This window comes from Pipistrellus hanaki, assembly GCF_964339955.1.
Source record: "Pipistrellus hanaki genome assembly, chromosome: 4".
NCBI lineage: Eukaryota > Metazoa > Chordata > Mammalia > Chiroptera > Vespertilionidae > Pipistrellus > Pipistrellus hanaki.
The window spans coordinates 85,101,987-85,124,856 of NC_140506.1; the positions used below are offsets into that span (position 1 = coordinate 85,101,987).

General features: G+C 48.9%; 1 pseudogene across 1 annotated transcript; it reads left to right on the forward strand.

Moving 5' to 3' along the window:
- The first annotated feature begins 11,301 nt into the window (after positions 1–11,301).
- LOC311620849 (zinc transporter ZIP1-like) lies at positions 11,302–12,222 on the forward strand (annotated as a pseudogene). Its single transcript has one exon. The product of its transcript is annotated as a zinc transporter ZIP1-like (transcript).
- The last annotated feature ends 10,648 nt before the right edge of the window (positions 12,223–22,870 follow it).

Genomic DNA, 22,870 nt, shown 5'->3' on the forward strand with positions numbered 1-22,870 from the left:
GCCACAAGGGTACAAAACCCAGAGAAGGGTTTCCCATTCCCCTCTTCTGTTCCCTACTAACCCCCAGAAGCTTTGGCAGCTTAGTGCATACAGGGGCCAGCACTGGCCAAGCTGTGTCAGGGACTGAGGACAGGGGGTCAAGCAGGTAAATTCATGAACACGAGGCTTGTGGACATTTTGGTTCTTGCTTCAATATGTTTCCAAAGGAACTTACGTTTCCTGATGCTGTTGCAACCCTTCCTGGGGGAGGAAATAACAAATGAGGGTTTTAGGCACCTATTGGGGATTGGGTGACTTTATTTTTTCCTTCTTACACAGGTGCTGGGATGTGGGAGTTTGTTCTCCCCCAGATGAGGAAACTAAAAGTTGAAAGGGGTAAGTGAATGGCCTGTGATTAAACAGGGGGTAAGGGATGGGGTGGGATTTGAACCCAGGCCCTTTCCCCTACCTTTTGCTCTAACAGATTGTACAGTGACGGGTTCCTCAGAGAAGCACCAGCCTGACAGTAAAGATTCCATCTCTTAGAAGATCCAAAAGAGTCTTCCTAGTGGCAAAATCGTAGCAAAAGCAGAGAGGGGTGAGCACCTGCCTGTGGTCCTGGCATAGGATTTGGGGATTACCAACCACACACCCTCTTCTAACCAGCAAATACTAGTAATTCACACAAGGAAATAAGGAAACATTAAAACACAATCATTTTTTTTAATATGTGTTTGCTGATTTTCTAGAGAGAGAGGAAGGGAAGTTGGAGAAAGAGAGAAATATCAATCGGCTGCCCCCTGCACAACCCGGGAATGTACTCCAGCTGGGAATCAAACCAGCAACCTCCTGGTGCATGGGGTCGATGCTCAGCCAACTGAACCACACCAGCCCAGCAGAACACACTCAGTTCTTATTCGACATAGTTACGTTCTATAAAATCACCACAAACACTGAACCTTTGCTCGTAGAGGAAATGCAAGGTCAGGTTCCTGAAAACCCCTAGGCACAGTTTTGTCAGCCAATCACTACCTCGCCTTCTCTTATCTGCATTTCTGTTTAAAGCCAGCTTCATGGTTTGCTTGTTGTCCCCCAACTGGAGGGAACAGTTTCTACTCTTACTGCCAACATGGACCGTGGAAGTCAAGCTACTGTTTTCCTCAAAGGGAAGAGTGAGGGCATACCTCTCCCCAGGATCCCCCTGAAAAACTGAGGAATTGGCAAAACCATATACTTTAAGGATCCTGGGTCCTGTCTTAGCTTGGACTGCTGTAACTAAACCCACACACTGGCAAGAATAAACAACAGACATTTATTTCTCATAATAAATGAGGCTAGCAGGCCAAGACCAAAATGCAGAGAGATGGGAAAGAGAAGTCTGGGGGAAGGGGAAGACCTCGTCTCTCTTCCTATAAGGGCACTAACCCATCTCAGGGTCCCACCCTCATGACCTCATGTAACCCTAATCACTTTCCAAAAGCCCCGCCTCCAAACACCATCACATTGGGAGCTCAGGCTTCAAAATAGAACTGTTGGGGAGACACCGACATCCAGTCCATCCCAGGCTCAGACAAAAATATGAGAGAGGAGGGTAAGGAATCCCCGGTCCAGGAAAGTAAGTCCCAATGACAAGAACTGCTCAAGTTGCTAACAGCTTTCAGCAAACAATTGCAGAGGGAAACCCAGGGGGAAGTTAATGATTTTCGGCACCGGCAGACCTGAGATCCAGCATCAGCCTCTCCAGGGACGCGTCTTGCTTTTTAAATTCTGACAATGGCTTTGCATAGCCCATTGAGGCAGAGGTGTGGGTGACACAGGGAACCGCTGTGAAGTGCTGGCTTGACAATCGCTCTCCAGACACCGCAAAGAGCCTGCGAAAATGGCACACATCACTGTCGTCACCCTGTCTTGGCCTTGACTTACATGAGACCTACCTCTGTCCTAGCAGTTACTATGCACTACTGCCTCTCAATTCCACAGATATGCAGGCTTCTGGGTTGTTGTTGTTGTTGTTGTTTATTTGTTTGGGTTTTGTTTGTTTGTTTGTTTGTTTGATTGTTTTTGAGGGTTTGCAAGGTGCCTAATATTGTGCTAGCTGCCACACTGCCCACAGTTATGATCTACTTCCCCCTGTGAGAGAACAGAGTCTTGACCAGGTAAACTGACTTCACAAGCTAGTAGGCAATAGAGCAGGACGTCTCACGTGACCTTAGCACCATTCACTTTTAGGGCCAGATAATCCTCTGTGGTGAGGCTATCCTGTGCGTGGTGGAACATAGAGCAGCATCCTGGTCTCTGCCCTCCAGACACTAGCAGCAATACCTCCAAGCTGTGATCGTCAAAAATGTCTCCAGCCCAGCTGGTGTTGTTCAATAGTTAGCACCGACCTCTGAACCAGGCGGGTATAGTTCAATTCCTGTCAGGGCACATGCCCAGATTATGGGCTTGATCCTCAGTAGGCAGCTGATTGATGATTCTTTCTCATCACTGATGTTTCTATCTCTCTCTCTCTCTCTCCCTCTCCCTTCCTCTCTGAAATCAATAAAAATATTTTTTAAATGTCTCCAAACATGGCCAAATGTCCCCTGGGGGAGTGTGGAAGGGGGCCACAAAATGAGCCAGTTTGAGAACCAGTGAGGCAGCCCACAGATTTTAATCCAGGCAGCCTGATTCCAGAGCTGGCTCCTCTAATTGCAACTGACACAAAGTCCTCCACTATTCATGCCCGATCTTCAGCCTGAAACAGAGGGTCTGAGAGGGAAGCCAGTCCCCACCGTCACACAGCACATGTGCAGCCCAGTGGAGGTGGATACAGGTCTGACCCCCAAACCGAGCCCTCCTCCCACCTGCCATGCAGCCTCTATTTTGAAGAGAGCTCCTCAATGCCTGTACCAAATCCTGAGCTTGAATGTGGGCAGGAACTATGACGGATTCACTCCGATAGCCATGCCCCAAGTTACACAGCTAGGACGTGGCCAGGTCTGGATCCAAACCCAGGTCTGCTGGCTCCATTGCACAATCAGGTCACGCTCTGCCCCCTTCCACCCTCCCATTCCCTTCTCCAGCCAATTTCACCCAAGTTTCACATCAAGTGATTTTTACAGCCATCCTCTTCTTGTGCAATCACTGGTTCCAATTGCCAATGCTTTAAATGGTGGTAAAAGAGAGTTTGATGTGGCTTCAGAGACTTAAGAGTGCCAGGTTGGAAACCCCAATGCTTTGCTGGGTCTTTGGCTGTGGGACTGGGCAGGAGGAAGTCTATGGCTTATAGGACTCCCTCCTGCCCACCGTGAAGATGGTGATGGATGAAGGAAACATGCTCCATGGTTCACTTAGCTCTTTAATTACCCAGACAGAAGAGCCCTCAGAAGTCATTCAATCAGTTGGGGGAGAAAGAAACAAGTCTGCCTTCTAATCAATGGCTATTCAGTCTCTTTCATCAAAGACTTGATCTGTCATTTTCTATTGTGTGGAGTTAATGAGGCCGTTTGGATTGGGCCTTCTGAGGGCTCTCTTGGAAAAAGGGGATTTGCTTAGCTCTGGGGACTGCTGTCAGCTTGTAAACATTGCTCTGGTTTTGGGGGCGTTTGTAGCTATGATAGTTGTATTTACTGAATGTCTACTATGTGTTGGCAGTGCATCAAGGTCTCTGCATGCCTTAGCTAGTGGGGGGTGGCTAGATGTGTATCACGTAGAGGAAGCAGTGCACGGGCTTCAGTGTAAGTGCCCCCAAGTACGGTGTCCCAGAGGCAGGTATGTGAAACCCAGAACTTCCAGTATTGTTTTTATATCCACTTGTCAGATAGGATATTGCAGCTCAGAGCAGTCAAGGAAATCATCCCAGTCACACAGTCAAGGTGGAACCCAGCACCTGCACTTACTAACAGGAGGTGTGTGTATGGAGCACCTACTATGTGCTGCACACTGTTGTAAGCACTGTTCTTTTTTAACTCAGTCTGCACAACAACCCTGGGAGGAGTGCTCCCTTCTTACAGATGAGGAAACGAAGATGCAGAAAGGGTGAGTGCCAGAAAGCCAGACATCGAACCTGGAGGGCCTGGCCCCCGAGCCTCTTTCTCTCTTAAGTGCCTCTCAAGACACAACAGCCAAAGTCTCAGTCAACAGAGCCTGCACATAGAGAGACCTCGTCGGAATAAGGACTGGGGACATGGGCAAAGGGCCCCAAGGGCCCTGGGGCTGAGCCCATAGGAGCTGGTGTTTCCCTGCAGGGAAAGGCTTGTGTTTGGGAAGCCAAGCTTGCAGCACAAAGACATCTGAGCTGGAATCAGGGCACTTTCCTGAAGCATTGCTCCGAGAAACCTCTTCTGAAAAGGCTTTTCATGCATGTCCCATTCTTATGAGGGGCTGTCAGGCCTCAAAAGTTGCATCAAGAGCTTAATGCACAGAAGCAGAGTGTGTGGGTCTCTGTAGGTTTAATTCAAATAGCATTTGTGCTTTGGTCACTAAAGCACTGACTACAGACCACTCAGCATAGAAAAAGGAACAAGGGCTTGGAAGTCGGGAGATCCTGGATCAAGTTGGGGCTTTGCTACCAACTCCCTGTGTGACCTGGGGCAAGTTACTTAACCTCTCTGAGCCTCAAGCTTCTTTGCACATTAAAGGTGATGAATTAGCATTTCCCTAAGGTTCCTACTGCCTCCAGCATCCAGGATGCCTGTGTCACATGTTGAAGGAAACACATGTCATAAACCAGTTTGGGCTTTCCTCTGCACACTAGGTTCAGACCTATGGAATTGGGTCCCTAAGGGCAGGAATCCTGAGGGAAAATAGTACCCTGCAGGAGAGTCTAGAAATGTCTCTAACTCCAGTAGTCACTGTGCAGTTACCTGACTGGCCCTCAATATCTAATCTTTTCCTTGGAATGACCCATGCCAGGTCCTGTCCTATTGTTATTTGTTTAAAATATATTTTTATTGATTTCAGGGAAGGGAGAGGGAGAGAGAGATAGAAACGTCAATGATGAGAGAGAATCATTGATTGGCTGCCTCCTGCACACCCCCTACTGGAGATGGAGCCCACAACCGGGCATATGGCCTGACCAGGAATTGAACTGTGATCTTCTGGTCCATAGGCTGATGCTCAACCACAGAGCCACACTGGCTGGCCTTGTCCTATTGTTACTAATGAAGGTCCCCACAAGGGGGGATGGTGCCGTGTCAGAAAGTTACCTTCTTGGTTTGAATATGAATAAGAGGTTGTCAGACACAGGGAAGCATCCGATTTCATTTCCACAAAAGAAGACCCTTGGCTGGTGGCTGTAAATGTGTCACTGGGCGGAGCAGGAGAAATTTGTGTTCAAGCAACATCCATAGATTTACTGCAAAATGGGAAACGTTGCTGAATGTGAAAGTGCTGAAGACAGGAAATTGAAACTGAATCACAAACACAAATCAGCTCTGAGTTTCAGAAAAGTTGGAAGGTTGCCTGCATAAAATTCACCTGGAAGATGGGTACGATGAGGAAGACGCGGAGAAATAGGTGTGTTCACGTGTCAGTCCAGAGTATTTATTTTAAAAGAGCACAGAACCTAAGAGTATTTTGAACACTTTTTATTGAGTATTTTACTCATTCATTCAGCAGGCATTTATTATATTGAAGACCCAATCTCCATTCTAGAAAAGCTCAGAAATGGTGGGGGAGGGGTGTGACATATATACTAGATTGGTGATATTTACAACAACACTCTAATGTTGTAAAGGCTGTGGGCTCTAAAAGAAGGAAGCAATAAATCACCACACCATGCTTCCCTCTAAGTTTCACAGGAAGTAGAGGCACCTGAAATGGGGCTTAAGGGTCTATACGACGATATCAGGACAAAGAGAGAGAGAGAGAGAGAGAGAGAGAGAGAGAGAGAGAGAGAGAGAGAGAGATCTGGCAAAAGGGATCAGAGATGCAAAAACAGGAAGGCACACTCAGAAACTCATGAGAGTGGCAGGGTGTGCAGCAAGTTGCGAAAAGATGGGACGAGAGTAATTTCTCATCAACACTAATGATATTTGGGCTCCATAATTCTCTATTGTGAAGTGCTGTCCAGTGTACTGTAGGATTTTCAGCAGCATCCTGGGCCTCAACACTGGATACCAACAGTATAAACTCTCTCACTCTGGCCATCAAAAATATTTCCAGACATTGCCAAATGTCCCCTTGGGGACAAACTTACCCCAGTTGAGAACCACTGAACTGGAAACATTAACAGCCCAGACTGGAGAAGGACTTGAAGGTCCAGCTATGAGTTTAGACATCACAGTGTCATGAACATTGTTTATTAAGCAAAGTGTAGAGAACATTCTTCTTTGTTAGGGTGATCTGTTCACAGTGTGTGGATGGATGAGGTACGAGGAGACAGGTGACAGGAAAACGGGCCCTGTTGGCAGGTTCACACAAGTCAGGATGAACCAAATTCATTGCCTCGGGTGTAAAAGAGGACCTTTGATTGGAGGGACTTTGATAACAGAATCCACAGAATTGGGGGAAAGAGGGTGAGGACTTAATGGGACCACCTTGACAGGTGCCCAAGGAGAGCGGTCCTGTAAGCATATGTAAACCTGCAACCTGAACTTTGCAGTTATATCACCTAAAAAGACTATGTTTTGGCCTGGCTGGCATGGCTCAGTGGTTGACCATCGACCTATGAACCAGGAGGTCAGGCCATATTCCTGGGTGGCTGGCTGGCTAGCTCATGGATCATGCAGGAGGCAGCCCATCAGTGATTCTCTCTCATCATTGATGTTTCTGTCTCTTTCTCCTTTTTCCTTCCTCTCTGAAATCAATAAAAACATACTTTCTAAAAATATGCTTTGCACACTATTTAAGCAGTCAAACAGTCATTCCACAAACATTTACTCAGTGCCTACCATGTGCCAGGTCCTGAAATTTACAACTAGAAGCAATAACACTCGTGCTGGGCACAGTATTAATGAGCATTTCACATGAGTTCTCTCAATAAATACCAGGAGGGAAGTATAAACATCATCCCCGTTTAAAGAGGAGAAACCTGGTTAATAGCTTGTTAGTAAATACCACAGCCAGGATCCAAACCAGGGTTTGTTTCTCCTTGAGGCCCATAAATTTAATAGTACTCCATACAATTTTCTTCCAAAGGCCCTAGAAAGCAAAGATCACTCCTTAATCCTGGTTTACAGGTCAGCATTAGGAGCCGGAGAGGGAAAGGGGTGAGGGGAGAGAAGAGAAGGAGCAGAGTTGCAGAGACCAGTATTAAGACATCTTAGCTTTGCCTGGCTGTCATGGCTCAGCATCTTGTGCCAAGCCTGGAAGATACAGGAAACTAGGTCACAGTTTGATTCCAGGGTTTCAGGCTCCATCCCCAGTAGGGGGCGTGCAGGAAGCATGCAACTGTTCAATGCTTCTCTCTCATCATTGATGTTTCTATCTCTCTCCCTGTCTCCCTTCCTCTGTGAAATCAATAAAATTATTTTTTTTAAAGATGTCTTAGTGTTTATGATACTTCAGCATGTACAAGGCACAAGTTCCATACACATTATAGCATTCGATCCTCACCACAATATTGCGAGGTCAGAGCTTGGACCTTAATAAATGTTTATTATCTCAGCTTCTTATTTATGCCTATTTTGTTTCTGTTTCTCTTAAACTACTCTTCTATTCTGCTGTTGAAACCTCATGCAGAAAGGACCTGCCTCTTGGACCAGCCCACAGGCTGCCTGATGGGCCCTCACAGGTGGCGGGAAGAGGGAGACCAAGCCACGCCAAGAAGAGCTGTGTGTCTCACTCTGGGAGTGGCCCGGAGGCCCTGTGGCAAGCACCCAGAGGCCTGCTAAGATGGGAGTGTTATGTCTTTTAAAACAAGACTAGAGCCGGGACTGGTTTGGCTCAGTGGATAGAGCGTCGGCCTGCAGACTAAAAGGTCCAGGGCCCTAAAAGGTTCCGGTCAAGGGCTTGTACCTTGGTTGCGGGCACATCCCCAGTAGGGGGTGTGCAAGAGGTGGCTGATCGATGATTCTCTCTCATCGATGTTTCTAACTCTCTGTCCCTCTCTCTTCCTCTCTGTAAAAAAAATCAATAAAATATATTTTTTTTTTAAAAAGACTAGAATGAGATGCTGAACACCTGTAATGGGGCTCCATGTCCTGCTCTTACAAGGACTGTCTCTGTCTTGCCCCCATTCACCTAGCCAGCCCCTCCTGATGCCACGCCCCTCTTCTAGGTCGTGCATTTTCCTGCTGCACCTTGTCCCCTGAAGGAGGAACTTCAGGCTTTGCATACTTCTGTGCCTAGAGGGCCCTCTCTACCCCCTCCCCTGCCCCCAGCCTCTTCCTCTGACCCTCTGCACTCATCTGTCAAGAGTCTAAGGTTATATATCACTTCCTCCAGGCAGTCTTCCCTGCTGCTCAAGCCTGGCTGGACTCTGCTCTGTGCTCCCAGAGGACAGTGTGTTTACCCTCATGGCAGCACTTTCCACACTACTTTATCACTGTCTGCTACTCCTGTGTCCTCCACTAGAGCGGTGGTCAGCAAACGACAACTCTCTTTTACTAAACAAAGTTTTATGGGAACACTGTCATGCCCACTCTTTTACATATTCTCTAAGACTGCTTTGGCACGACAACAGCAGAACTAAATAGGGTCCGGAGACTGATGACCTGCGAAATCTAAAATATTTATTATGTGGCCCTTGGCAGAAATGTCAGCCGAACATTGCCTTGACTGTGAGCTCTCGAAGGGCAAGAACCTTCACCATAGTATTGCCGTCAGCATCTTGTGCCAAGCCTGGAAGATACAGGAAGCTTAATGGATATTTGATGAATGGATGGGCGGGTAATTATTGAATGCACAGAGTGTCAAAGACAATGCAAGAATGCTAGCACAAAAGAGACTCCTTTGATGAGATAGTACCAACCCTAAGAAACAGTCTGGTTGTCTGAAACAATATCAGCTTAAACACTGCACACACACACACACCCTTGGCCTCTCAATAAATGAGCCGCTCGCTAATAGCTGGTTCTCACTTGTAGATGCCACACAGAGAGAGGTTTGATTAAGGTAACTTCCTGCTATGAGCATCTATGATGTTTCCTTGAATGTTTTCTTTCCCTACAATGTTTAGAATAAGAATAATCAGTTGTGAATTAAACTTGAATTTCATCAGCCTAGAAATTTGAGCTGAATAATCTGGACTTTTTTTGTTTGTTTGTTTGTTTGTTTGTTTGTTTAAGGCCTGAAGGAAGGGGGAAAGGGAGTAAAGCTTATATTGTCTGTAAAGGATAAGCATGGCCTCAAACTCACAGCATCCCAAAAAATAAACCCTCACCCCATTCTTTCAGCCAATAAACTAAAACACCTCTTTCAGGTCCAGTTCTCATGTCACTGCCTCCTTGAAGCCTTCTCTAATCCGCCTCCTTCAACAGTCCCTCCCACTTCCAAACTCAAATAGCACTTTGTTCCTCCCTGTATTACAATCACTTCTCAGAATCGCTTACATTTCTGTTCACAGTACTGTAACTTTGAGCTTCCTGAAGAGTTCCTTCTCCTCTACACTCCCAGGTAGATAGTAGGTGCTCAATGAATGATTATGGAATGGTCAAAAGAATAAATGAATAAAATGGGGAGAGGGAGAGAACATGATTGAGCCAAATAAATGAACCAGTCAGTAATTGAATGCATGAATGCATGAATAAATGAATAGGTGGGTGGATGGTTGGATGGATGGTTGGACAAATAGGATTGGGATGGGCTGGGTTGGGTTAGGTTGGGTTGGGTTGGGTTGGGTTGGGTTGGGTTAAAGTGACCGGGCTAATGTTATGAATGAAGTGAATAATGCCCTCCGCGCTCTCAACAGGTGTATCCTGCAGAGGACTGTCCACACATCTACCCCACCCTGCCACCTCAGGCTTCCTCCTCCAGGTTTTAGGGTTCCAAGCCTTATGGTGCTTCTTCCTACCCCTCCCACTGCATCTTTATTATGTCCTCATTCCTCTTCTCTAGAGGCTGCCTGGCTCTCCCTGGCTCTCCCTGGCTCTCAAAGTCAGCTTTGCCCAAGAATCCAAGAGGGCAACGGGAACTTTCTTCATGGGAAGCAAGCAGATGGCTAGCTCCAGCCCCTCAGGAGGACTGGAGAGAGGCCACCTGCTCGCCCACAATGGGTGTCATTAGAGCAGATGCTTTTCTCGGTGACCTACAAAGCTTGGGTCTCCTCTCCCACCCTCTACTGGAGCAAATGGTGGAGCCGTAATGGAGAGTGAGCTTTCTCAGGGGCAAGGTTGTAGGTCTCTGCATCTAAAGCTCCTTCTTTGCTCTCTAATCACCTTTCAGTTCCAAATTCAAATGACCCTTTCTCTGGAGTAGCCCCTGAAATCGTAGGACTCTGGGAGACACAGATTAAAAACCTTGGCTCTGGCTAAACAGCTCCATTCAGAGGAAGGGGAGACTGAGGGCCAGAGAGGGGAAGAGACTGCCCCAGGGCCACCCTATAAATCAGTGGCAACTGGGAGCTAGAGCCCAGACCTCCTCATTCACAGTCTACTACATGTTCCTACTGCATCACCTTCACACGTCCAACTTTGCATGATTCCCTTGGAGGCCCCTGGATGAAATTCACTGTCATGTCCAAGAGAGGTGCCCCTTGTCATGCTCACTTAGCACTCAGAACCAGTTGGAGCAGATTGGAGTTCTGATTATAAAGCTGGAATAATTTTATGCCCAAGCTTTGGTAATTTAGTATCAGGTGGACAGTAGTCAATAGGGACCTAAAAGAAACTGTAAGCAAATCATAACTGAAGGGAAAGTTCTGCCCTACACACACACACACACACACACACACACACACACACACACACTTCTATTAGCTTTAATTAGGTTGACCCAGATTGATCTGGAAAAATTTCCAGACCCAGAATGAATTTCTCTTTTATGATTATGAAAGTTATGAAGTTTTTCGGAGAATGGGACTCTGGAGGGAAATCAAGTGATGTGGTGGCTTCAGGCTCCTCCGGCAACTGAAGGGAGACAAAGACCTTCATCAGAGACATTAGCCAAAGCCAGGATGGTTCAGTCAAGCCAACATGCAGTTTGGAGCCCATTCCTATCCCTCTCTAGCTGTGCTGCCTTGGGCGACTTACTCACCTTTTCTGAGCCTTCCTTTGCAGTCTTGCACAACGCTCCGTGTCAGTTCCTTCTTGCCAAGTAGCCAGGAGATTTTTCCAAAACATAAATCAACTCAGACACCTCTCTGATCAACAGAGTTCCAACTGGAGGCCAGAACCGAGCAGGTGTCGTGTAGTGAGACCCTCACGAGGTCCAAGAGCCCCTGGAGCAGCCACAGCCACCATGGGACCCTGGGGAGAGCCAGAGCTTTTGGTGTAATAATGCCCAGAGGCAGTAGCCTCAGATCCCCCCACTGGCCATGGGACTGGAGGTGAAGTTGGGGCCCTGGTAGCCACTCTCATCTGTAATCCAGTGCCCATCTGTGCCGGCCCATAGTGAACCCAGAAACCTCAGCCTTCTGCCAGAAAGCCCTGACCCACCTGCCTCCTGGGCCTGCTGCCTGACTACCTGGCTACCATAGATGAGGCCCTGGCAGTCCTGCATGTGATGCTCCAGTTTCCCCTACAAGGGTTTGTCCTTGCCATGGCCATCTTCCCGGTCCTGGTGAAGGAGCAGATCATGCTGGCTTACAGGGAGCAGTCAGTGCCACAGCTTGAGAGGAGACAAGGGTGCTGCTTGGAACAGTGAATGGTGGGCCGCAGCCCTGGCCTGATGGGCAAGGCCACCCACAGGCGATCGGAGCTCTGGCAGCTCCCGCAGCCCTGCGTGCCTGTGTGCTGGTCTTCTCCCTGGCTCTGCGCTCGGTGTTCAAGGGGCTGGCAGTAGACTGCAGCGAGTCCAAGCTCGGGCCATGGAATTGTGCCTGGCTTTGCTGCTTCATGAGGGTATTTGGCTATCAGCTTGTCCCTGAGGCTGCTACAGGGCCACCAGCGAGCAAAGGTCGTGGCTGGCTGTGGCATTCTCTTCTCATGCATGACATCTCTGGGCATGGGGCTGGATGCCGCCCTGGCAGAGTCGGCTGACCCACTGCACCACCTGGCCCAGTCTGTGCTGAAGGGCATGGCAACTGGCACCTTTCTCTCCATCACCTTCTTGGAAATCCTGCTTCTGGAGCTGGCCACTTCTGAGCAGAAGATCCTCACGGTCATTCTGCTCCTATCAGGCTTTGCCCTACTGACTGGCCTACTCTTCATTCAAGTCTAGGGGGCTCCAAGAGGGGCAGGGGAGATTGGGTAGCAGGTGCCCCCATGACCCATCTCCCCTCCTCAGGAATGGGGAAGGGAAGTATTGAGGACTGAAGAGTTCTCTGAGAGGTGAGGATGGAGCCTTTGGGACAACTTGACCAATGGGAAAGAAGTGGGTAGACAAAAGCCTGGTCCCCAGGCTCAAGGGACAAGGCATGATCAAGTCACTGGAGACATGATCAGGAGACATTAGCATTAGAGAAGACACTGAGTGCTGGAATCGGGCAGACACTACACGGGGACAAGCTGACACTGGGGAAGCTAACGTTGGGTACGGTGCCCAGATGCTTTGAGTTGGAAGGAGAGAGGACACAGGCTCGGAGTCAGTTCTCTTGTTTCTAGCCCACTTCAGCCCTCTGTCGTTTGGAGTGGATCCCTCTTAATTTTCTTAGCTCCTACTCTCACATCTATCTCCCTCTTCCCTTCTCCCAAGACACTGGTGCCAAGTGGCCTCTTCCTGCCAGTCTTGGTGCAAGGGCCCTCAGATCTGCCAATCCTTCCTCCACCCTAACTCAGCAAACATTTTTGCCCCACCCCAGAATCTGGGGCTAAAACAAGGAGCAAGAGGACCCCTCCACCGAGGTGCTGAGCAGGGCTGAGAAAGAGGGAGGCATTCTATTTGGCACTTTAAAAACAGAGTGAACAGAACTGGAGAAACCAGAGAAGGTACCAAGACTGGCAGGAAGAGGCCACTTGGCACCAGTGTCTTGGGAGAAGAGAAATGTCAGCCTGTGGACTGAAAGGTCCCAGGTTTGATTCTGGTCAAGGGCATGTACCTTGGTTGTGGGCACATAGCCAGTAGGGAATGTGCAGGAAGCAGCTGGTTGATGTTTCTCTCTCATCGATGTTTCTGGCTTTCTATCCCTCTTCCTCTCTGAAAAAAAAAAAAAAAAGATCAATAAAATAAAAAAATAAATAAAATAAATAAATATATATATATATATTTTTTTTTTAAATAATCATCTAATAAGTAGTTTTAATGAAAAGGCAGGACTGAAGTCCTGGGCAACAAGAGTATACAGCATAGCAGGGAGATGACTCGGTTTTAAATAGTCCACATTCATTGTAGGTTCAGGCAGGGCAGGGGCTGGTAAGAGTCACAAGATTCACACTAAGATTATGAAGTTTCGTGTGCATAGGAAAATTTAAAGATAACCACTTAAAGAGTAAAACCAGGGGCTTTAACCTTTATCCTAAGAGAGAGGGAAAAAAATTAAATCTTAAGTTTTACAGACCAGAGAAGAAAAATATTCTCTCTCGCTTTCTCTCTCCATATATGTATACAGTCACACCTCGATTCTCCAGCATCTCTCATTTGGAACTATCAGTTCTCAACCAAGTTGTTAAAGGAAAAAAAATGTCTCGGTTGTTGAACAAATTTCAGTTCTCAACCTGACAACCCTTTCATGCTGAGAGACAAAAGCATCTCCCAGGCCACCAACAAGGAAAAAATGCCAGTAGCTAAACCTGGAGTTGTTACTACCTCAGGATATACCATAGTGCTGTGAATATTTTCATGGTTTGTTGTTGTTATTGTTGTTTGTTTGTTTGTTTGTTTGTTTGTTGCTTCTGGTGCTGGCTGAGATGGATAATTAGCACAATTTTGAAACATACAGAGGCCATCACGAGTGCTAATGTTGTTAAGGGTGTGAAAGAGACAATGACCCCGAGCAATTGAAGAGGTAGAAAAACTGTTGCTGATTTGGATAAACAAAAAGCAATTAACAGCCCTAGCAGTTTGGCTCAGTGGATAAAGTGTTGGCCTGTGGACTGAAGGGTCCCAGGTTCAATTCAGGTCAAGGGCACATGACTGGGTTGCAAGCTTGATCCCCAGTGGAGAGTGTGCAGGAGACAGCTGGTCCATGATTCTCTCTCATTGTTGATGTATCTCTCTCTCTCTCCCTCTCCCTTCCTCTCTGAAATCAATTTTTTAAAAAAAAATTTTTTTAAAGCAGTTAGCTGGCGACTGTAAGTAAAGATGTTGCTACTGACCCGAAAGACATCCCTGGACTGAGTGCTGAAAGCAATTAGACATGTACTGTATAAGAAAGGTTAAAACAGGGAATCATTTGGGGGTCTAGAATGAATTAATTCAACTTACATTATTTCTAATGAGAAAAAAATGATTCAGCTTTCAAACAAATCACTTCCCAAACAGCCTTCTGGGACAAATTAAGTTCAAGAACCAAGGATCCACTCTCTTTCTTTCTTTCTCATATCCTCTCTCTCTCTCTCTCTCTCTCTCTCTCTCTCTCTCTCTCTCTCTCTCTCTTTCTCCATATATATATCACAGGCAGGATAAATGAAATCCAAAAAAGTTAAAATGAAAAACAAGTCCAAATATGTTAATAGTCACATATATAAATGGTATAATCACCCTGGTTAAAGAGATTATCAGATTGCAGTGGGGGGAAATCCACCTATATACTCTTTTTTTTTTTTTTAATAAAACACTAAAATATAAAAACAGAAGGATTGAAAGTGAAGGGATGTAAGAGATCAACCAAAGGACTTGTATGAGTGCATATAAGCATAACCAATGGACACAGACACCAGGGGGTGAGGGCCTGTGCTGGGAGGCGGGAGAGGGCTGGGAGACATATGCAATACTTTCAACAATAAAGAATTTAGAAAGAAATAAGGATCTGGTTTGCCTAAGTAACAAGCAAAGAGTAAGCCTTTCCAAGCTCATTAAAGGAGATTGTTTTAAAAAAAAAAATTTTTAAGTGAAGGGATGGACAAAGATACCTCATGCAAATACTAGCCAAATAAAGGGGACGTGGCCATATTAGTACAATAAAAAGTGGGTGTTTTAGTCAAAATATCATATTGGGGATAGAGTGAGAAACACTCACAAGGAAGACACTAGGCAGCGTGCAGGCACCTGGTCAGACAGGTGCTTCCTTTGCCCTCGCTGAAGGATCTCACTGGTGAGGTCCCCACAAGGTCTCACTGGTGAGGTCCCCACAATAACTGTGGGCAAGCAGTCAGCATTTGGATGGTGCTGCGTCCCCAGCCGGTGAAAATGCTCCACAGAATGACAAGCCCCTCCTCTGTCCAGTTACAGGTGCTAAGGGTCAAGGCTGCTCCCACAGTCCCGGGGAGGGCAGGCCTGTTAGGGTTAGTTCTTACTTAATGGACTGGGGCAGAAAGAGAAAGAAGAAAGGGAACAATTTGCATTGTAAAACCTAACATCTCTCTAATTGTTTTCCTTTAAAACACACACACACACACACACACACACACACACACACACACACATTTTTTTCTTAACACCTAATACCATCTACAGAATTTCGGCAAACAGCAGCCTACCTGATCTAATCCTCTCACTTGAAAGACCAGGAAACAGACACACTGGAAGGAGGTGCGCTTGCCCTCAGCCACACAAATATATGCGTGCGCGTGGAGTCATTAATATTCACACAGATATTTTTAAAACAAATGAATCCAAGTGCTCAAATGGCCCATTCTCCCTGAATAAAGAAAAAGCCTGAATCAAACAGCTCTGCGGCATTAAAAAGTGCACCCCAGTGGGTCTGCTTTCCCTCCGCATCGGGCAGCAAACGAGGACGTTGTACCATGCCGGGCGCGGCCCTGGAATGCCAGACAACGGCTGACTCCGGTAATTCATCACTGAATTGAAGGCATTACACATGAGAAGAGCAAAAAATCTAATTCCAGCTCATTGCAACAAGGATTGATCTAAGAGTTCATTACATAAAGTAATTTTTACTAACGCGATTTCCAACGTGTCCTCAAATGACAATTAGAACCTTCCCTGCTCTGGCTGCTGGGACGAACCAGGGAAAACCTGAATACAACCCTACCTTACAGCTTCCTTGCACCCGCTTACCGGTTTTGGTCTTTAATGTGTGTTCAGTGTTAGAGATGAAAGCTAGAGAGGGCTGGGGGCTGGAGTTCAGGGTTATTTCAGAAAGGGCTCTTGGACCTCAAAGCCAACTTCATATTCCTCCGAGAGCTGGGTGACCTTAGTCACGTAACTGCGCTTCTCTGAGTCTCTGCTTCTTCAGCTATGACAAGATCTGTGTCTCTTGTCGTTCAGTAAGGAAGTGGATGTGACACATTCAGCAACGGTGGAAGTTCTTTGTTTATATATTTTTAATTGATTTTAGGGAGAGCGAGAGAGATAGAAACATCAGTGAGAGAGAAACATCAACTAAACACATCATCGTCTGCCTTCTGCCCACCCTCTGCTGGGGATCGAGCCCACAATCCGGGCATGTGCGCTGGTCAGGAATCAAACCAGTGACCTCTTGGCGCCTGGGTTGACACTCAACCACTGAGCTGCCACACCAGCCAGGCAGCAAAGATGAAAGGTAGCCTATGAAAAGCTCGCCAAACCTCAGTTTATTGGTCTGTGGTGTCAAGATAATAACACCTACCTGGCCAGGAAGGTATCCTGAAAGATGAAATGAGTGAATGTGTGTAGAATGCAGTCACTGTTAGATCCAACCGCTGCCCCGCTGGGTGGGCTCAGCTGGATGCCCGTAAGATCCAGGTCCCCCAGCCTTGTGTCAGATAGGAAGCAGCAGCGGGGCTCAGGCCCAGAGACACCCTATTCTTCCAGCAAAGAAAACAGTTCTTCCAGCTCCAGGTAAATAGGCTTTCTGCACTCCGACAGCAGATCTCAGGCCAAATTCAGTTCTCAATCTTGGCTGCCATTGGTTCATCAGGGTGAGGTTGGGGTGCTTTTAAAAACCGCAGTATCCAGGCAGCCCCCCAAACCAACGAAAGCAGAGTCCCTGGGCATGAGACCCAGACGTCAGATACGGTATAAGCTCCTGGACAAGCTGGCGGGAGCTGATGGCTAGGAGAGAAGGGAAGGCTGGAGGGTGCAAAGTCGTGTGCAAGGCTCTTCCCTGCGCTTATGCCCCGGAACTTGTGCGAGCAGCTTGAAGGACAACGTGAACAAGAGGTAAAGGACCCAGAGTTTTCCCCAAAATATTTCCCAATAACAAGAGAGTTCTGGAGTGCTGAACTTCCTGGCGAGCGCAGAGAAAGTCAGAAACCCTTTCCAGCCCTGACCGGTTTGGCTCAGTGGATAGAGCATCGGCCTGCGGACTCAAGGGTCCCAGGTTAGATTCCGGTCAAGGGCATGTACCCTGGTTTCGGGCACAGAACCAGTAGGGAGTGTGCAGGAGGCAACTGATCAATGTCTCTCCCTCATCAATGTTTCTAACTCTCTATTCCTCTCCCTTCCTCCCAGTAAAAAAATTAATAAAATATTTTAAAAAATAGAAAGAAAGGAAGAAACCTTTTCCAGACCATTAAAAAGGCCTCCCTCCAGTCCCTGCTAACAGAGCACCTGGTGGAGAATAACTCCCCATTTTTCATGTTTGTCCTTCCAGACGCTGGGGACCTCCTGGGAGGGCTCAGACCTCAGAGAGCCTGGAAGCTCTGCTGCGGGTTGGACAGCGATGGAGCCTTGGATGGCTGTAAGCAGATGAGCACTCTAGTCAGACTGATATTTCTGGAAACTCACTGTCACTACAGAATAGAGGGCGAATTGGATGGGGGTTGGCCAGGGGCAGGGAGATGAGGCAGGAGCCAACAGGTGGGCCAGGATCAGATGTTCGAAGGACAGTGTGCTCCAGCCTGTGAGTGGCTCCGAGGTAGAACCTGGCACACTCCTTATAACAAGTCCCCAGGCACTGCCGGTGCTGGGGTCGCAGCCCACACTTTGAGGACCACCGTGCAGGTGGCAGTGATGCTGGAAGGGAGGGGAGGACATTTGGAAGGAAGCTTCGCAGTCGTAGGCTGGTGGCTCTACGTTCAGTTTCCTGCTGGCTGCACAGGAAAATCTCCCGGAGAGACTGGCCCCTTGTCTCCCCACCCCACGTCCTTTCTGCTGGTCTGGACAAAGCCAATCCTTGCTACTCCAAGTGTGGTCTGTGGCCCAGCAGGAACTTGTTATAAATGCAGAACCTTGGGCTCCATCCCAGACCTGCGGTTGGTCGACATCTGCATTCTAACAAGATTTGCGGCAATGCATTTGCATATAAAAGTGGGCAAGCGCCGAGATTGCAGATCCGGCCTGCACGGGAACCCAGAGGCAGCAGGCTGCCCAGGGGAGACGGAGCCCGGCCCCCCAGGGCGACGACCCAGAAAGGGACCCGGGAAAAGAAATCCATTCATTTCCTCAAAAGGACTATGGTGACCTGCCCTGTGTGGCCCTAAGTGCTGTGGAGCCCTAGCCTCAGCCAGCAGGACGCTGCAATGATAACACGAGAGGCCTCAGCAGCTACCTTAAGACCTGAAAGGTCCTTCTGATCAGCAGCTGAGTCAGCAGCTCGTGAGCCCCTAGGAGCAAGGACGTCATCCCAGCACCAGCACGCCAGGCCCACGCATGAGTGCTTAAGGAAGGAATGCCCAGGGCGGCTGCTTGGAGCTGGGCCCCCCAAGGCCGGCAGGATGGCGCCTGGCAAAAGTGGGCCAGGGACTCAAAAGTGTGGAGTGTGAGTGAGGGACCAGCACAGGGTGCCATCCAGCATGGGCTGGATCTAGGACAGAGATCAATCATCAGCATCTGAAAATGGCCAGATGGTAACCGCCTTAGGCTTTGCAGGCCTAGGGTCTCTGTCGCAGCTACCCACCTCTGCCCTTGCAACCTGACAGCGCCATAGACAACACATCATCCAGCGGGCGTGTTGTGTACCAGTAGCATGTTATCTACAGCAGGCTGTGGGCTGGACTGGGCATGATGTGAAGTGGCTGATCTAGAAGAAGAAGAAGGAAGCTGAGATGGAGCCGTGGGGCGAGCGCAGGAGTTTGGACAGAGGAGTGAAACCCGGTCCAAGGCCAGCGCGGGAGAGGATTTGGCAGACGCGTGTAGGGGTGAAGGGGAGATCAGGAGATGCGGACAGGGGGACAGTTAGGGGACAGAGGGGATAGCTCCCAAGAGAGCCGGACGACGGAGAACAAGATTGAGGGCCGCAGAGGGGGCCTGGCGTGTGCGAGCATTATGGTGGCCGGATCCACGGGGCTCAGGGTAGGAAGGGCCAGAGAGAATCTCAGACAAAGTCTGTTTCTGGTCATGGGGGTGATGGGGAGGGTGCTGTGTCCAGAGACAGGGACCCACATGTGGGAGCTGATGGAAGTGTGTAGCATGCAGCCTGCCCACTGCAGCATCACCCCCTTCCGGATCCCCAACCCCCATTCCCTTCACAGCTGAGAGCCCAGGCCGCTGGAGAAACGCAGGAGGAAATGCTAAAATGCAGGCGCTGCTTGGGGGCTGCTCTCTGGTAGCTGTCTAGCTGGGTCTCTCCTTCTGGAGCTCACGCAGGCATGGGTTCAATCCCAGGCCTCAGGGGCTGAAAGGCGCCTGATAGCTGCGCTCCTCGAACTTCAGTGCGCCACAAAATTCTCGGAGATGCTGTGAAGGGAGAGTCTAGTTTCTGACAAGCACAGGTGTTAGCAATGCTGCCGGCCCTTTGAACAGCTCCGCCTTGAAGATCGTTCCTGCCACCCCCAACCAAGGGCACTACTGAGGCCCCGTGAGTTACTGCTTGTTGGGGGTTGATAGATCCACCCTTCCCTCAACTGATGGACCGATAATGACGTAAACTCCACCTGCAGCCTGGACATTCCTGAGCGCCTAACCAGGCACCTTATATGGACTGTGCATTATACCACCAATCAGCACCTGCCAAATACCCTAAGCCCCCGATTCCTAAGTCCCTAATTATGTAACCACCAATCAGCGTGTGCCGAGTGCCCTAAGCCCCATCCCTTCCCTTTCCTCCCCTCAAAAGGGGCCTTCACCCTTGCACATGTGCTCTCTCCCCCCTTGGAAGGCAGCCCGGCCGGGGTCCTTCTTTTATAGTAAAGCCTGTGTCCTGGTCTCCGGCCCCTCTGTCTCACCATTCAGGGGACTGCTACATACCTGGCCCAGTACACACGGAGAGCACAGCCGGCACTGGAGTCCTTATGCGGCAGGCAGTGCTATAAGAAACCCGCATCTGTGACTCATCTATCCCTCCCTGTGGCCCAGGGGGAGGGCTTCAGGGATGCCCTGTTCCCCAGATGATTTAGTGGCATGAGAACAAGACAGCCACAAGCCAGAGCCAAAACTCAGTGCCTAAGCCCAGACAGGGAAGCAACTGGCCACCAAAGGCAGAACCATGAGCCTCACATTGGTGCATTCCCACCCAATCTACGCTCCCTCCTCTGGAAAATTCAAAACTTCAGCTATGGCCTTGGACCCAAAGCCTAGTGGCGCCCTAAGTCCGGTCGGGTGGGGGAACAAGCCTGCTGCAGGGACACCACGGTGCTCAGACAATCTTTCAGCTTTGCTTCTGAGGCACTGAGACGAGATGCTTCCGCGGAGGCCCTGCAATGCAAATAACTGCCCCAAATAAAAGGGGAGTAATTTAGTGGGGAATTTTGTGGCTGGTGCGTGTTTTATGGGCATCATTTTCACAAGTGGCTCTTGGTTACGGTCCTGGGGCGCGGTCCCCGCCGCGCGATGCCATGCTGCCACCTAGTGGTGGGGGCGGGGAGAAGCTGCTGCGGAAGCCGAAGCGTCCACAGTCCCCAAATGACAGGGGAGGCTGCATCCTGTTCACATCAGTCTGGGCGGTGGCTGTTTTTAGCTGGGTCTCTCCTTCTGTGCCACTTTCATTATGGAAACTGGCTCTCCAGGCCCAAAAAAACTGCAACGTGCTCTGTGAAAGCTGTTCGAGGGCCAATTTTAGCTGCATTTGGAAGATGGGTGCCCAGGAGGCAAGGAGGGATAGGCAGTTCTGAGAAGTTGGGCATCTCCTCAGAACCTGTAGAACCTGGAGACTGGTTCTGGCCATGAGGGTGTAAGATCACAGATCCCTTGGCTTCTAGCTTCAGGACTGTGCCCTGCAAAGGAATGTGTATTTGGGGGACTTAAAGGTAGCAGTCACTGTGCCCTGGGAGCTTTAGCATGTACTGCTAAGAGCCTTCTTTACATGGACCATCTCATTGGCGCCTCCAAATAACCCTAAGAGGAAGCCTAGAGTTATACCCATTTGGCAGATGAGGAAATTGAGGCTTGGAAAAGTGAATGCCTTGGCCGAGGTCATAGAGCTTGTCACTAGCAGAGCCCTGATTTGGATGCTAGAGTTTGTATATTAACCCAGAGCCCAAAACAGCAACGGATCAGGAGCTGAAAGTCATGAGTTCATCACTGTGTGACCTTGGGCCAGTCATTCAACCTCTCTGGGTCCCCGTTTCCTCCATGGTAAACAGGTAGGTTTTACTTCACAGGATGAAGTGAGAATCCAAATAAAAATCTGATATGCTTCAACCCAGAGGTTCCATTGCCTGGCCTGGGAGCCATTTAGACTCCCAGAATCTCCCACAGATTCCAGGGAATGGATGGATATAGGCTCAATATTACACACACACACACACACACACACACACACACACACACACACACACGGGAAAGAGCCTGGTGGCTCATTGTACCTTCATTTAGCCCCGGAGAATCAATACAGCAAATCAATACAGAATCCGGGCTTCCCACCCAGCCCTGCCCCTAACTTGTCCCTACACTCTTAGGACCTGGTTCTAGCCTGTTGAATGGGGTTAACACTGGTACTGACTGTACAGGGTTGTTCTGAGGATTCACTTGTGTAATATACTGTAACTCTCCTAGGCTGGTGCCAGCGCTAAAATAACCAGCTTGTAACAATTAACCAAGAAACCCCTTAGTTCTGGGGGAACTGAGTTGATTGGTCACCCTACAGGACACCCTACAAGGCTCAACCCTGACCACTGGGCTCGGTGGCCCCTCTCTGTCTGTGCTCTGACACCCTTTGTGGCTGCTGCTGTGGCTGGAAATGATGTAACTTTGTGCCTTGTTAGAGCACCACTGTGCCTGGCCCAGGTAGGTGATCAGCAAAATGCACTGAGTGAAGAGATGACCACCTACTATGTGGCGGGCCCATGTGTAGGCACTGGGACCCAGTTCAGAGTTGGACAAGAACCAGAGGCCATGGCCGTGGGGCAGAGACTGACAAGTCACCGAGTAGAACTCGATGCACTGAGGACTGTGATGGGGTGAGCATGGGGGTGAAGGTCTCAGAGGAACCTCCGCCCAGCTTTAGAGGATGGGTGTCAGAGAAGTCTTCCTGGAGGGTCTGGCCCAAGTGGGGTCCATGGAGCTGAGTCCATCAGGGGAGGGGTGGGAGAGAGGGAAGCTCTGGGAGGGAAGCCGCTGTCCTGAGTGTCATCCGGATCCAAAAGAGGGAGGCTTGTCCACATTGCACAATCTCAAAAATCCCAGAAATCTCCCAGGCGGCCCCATACCCTTCCCCTCCCAACGTAACCCAGTCACTACTCACCAGATACCAGAAAGGGAATATTACATTAGCCGAGAGCTCCCAGCCTTCGTCTTTGTCCCCCAAGGTCCAAGTTCATGCCTTAAGATTTGGGTCGGTCATTGGAAGAATCCCTGCTGCCCACAGGCCAACTCTCAAAGCCCTAAATTATTGATTTGCTACATAAATGGAATGACAGACTCGCCTTTCCCAGCTTTCACTCCTTGCCAGGCGGCTATCACCCAGCCAGGGCCTGAGGCACAACTGCTCTTGACCCAGTAGATCTTAGCT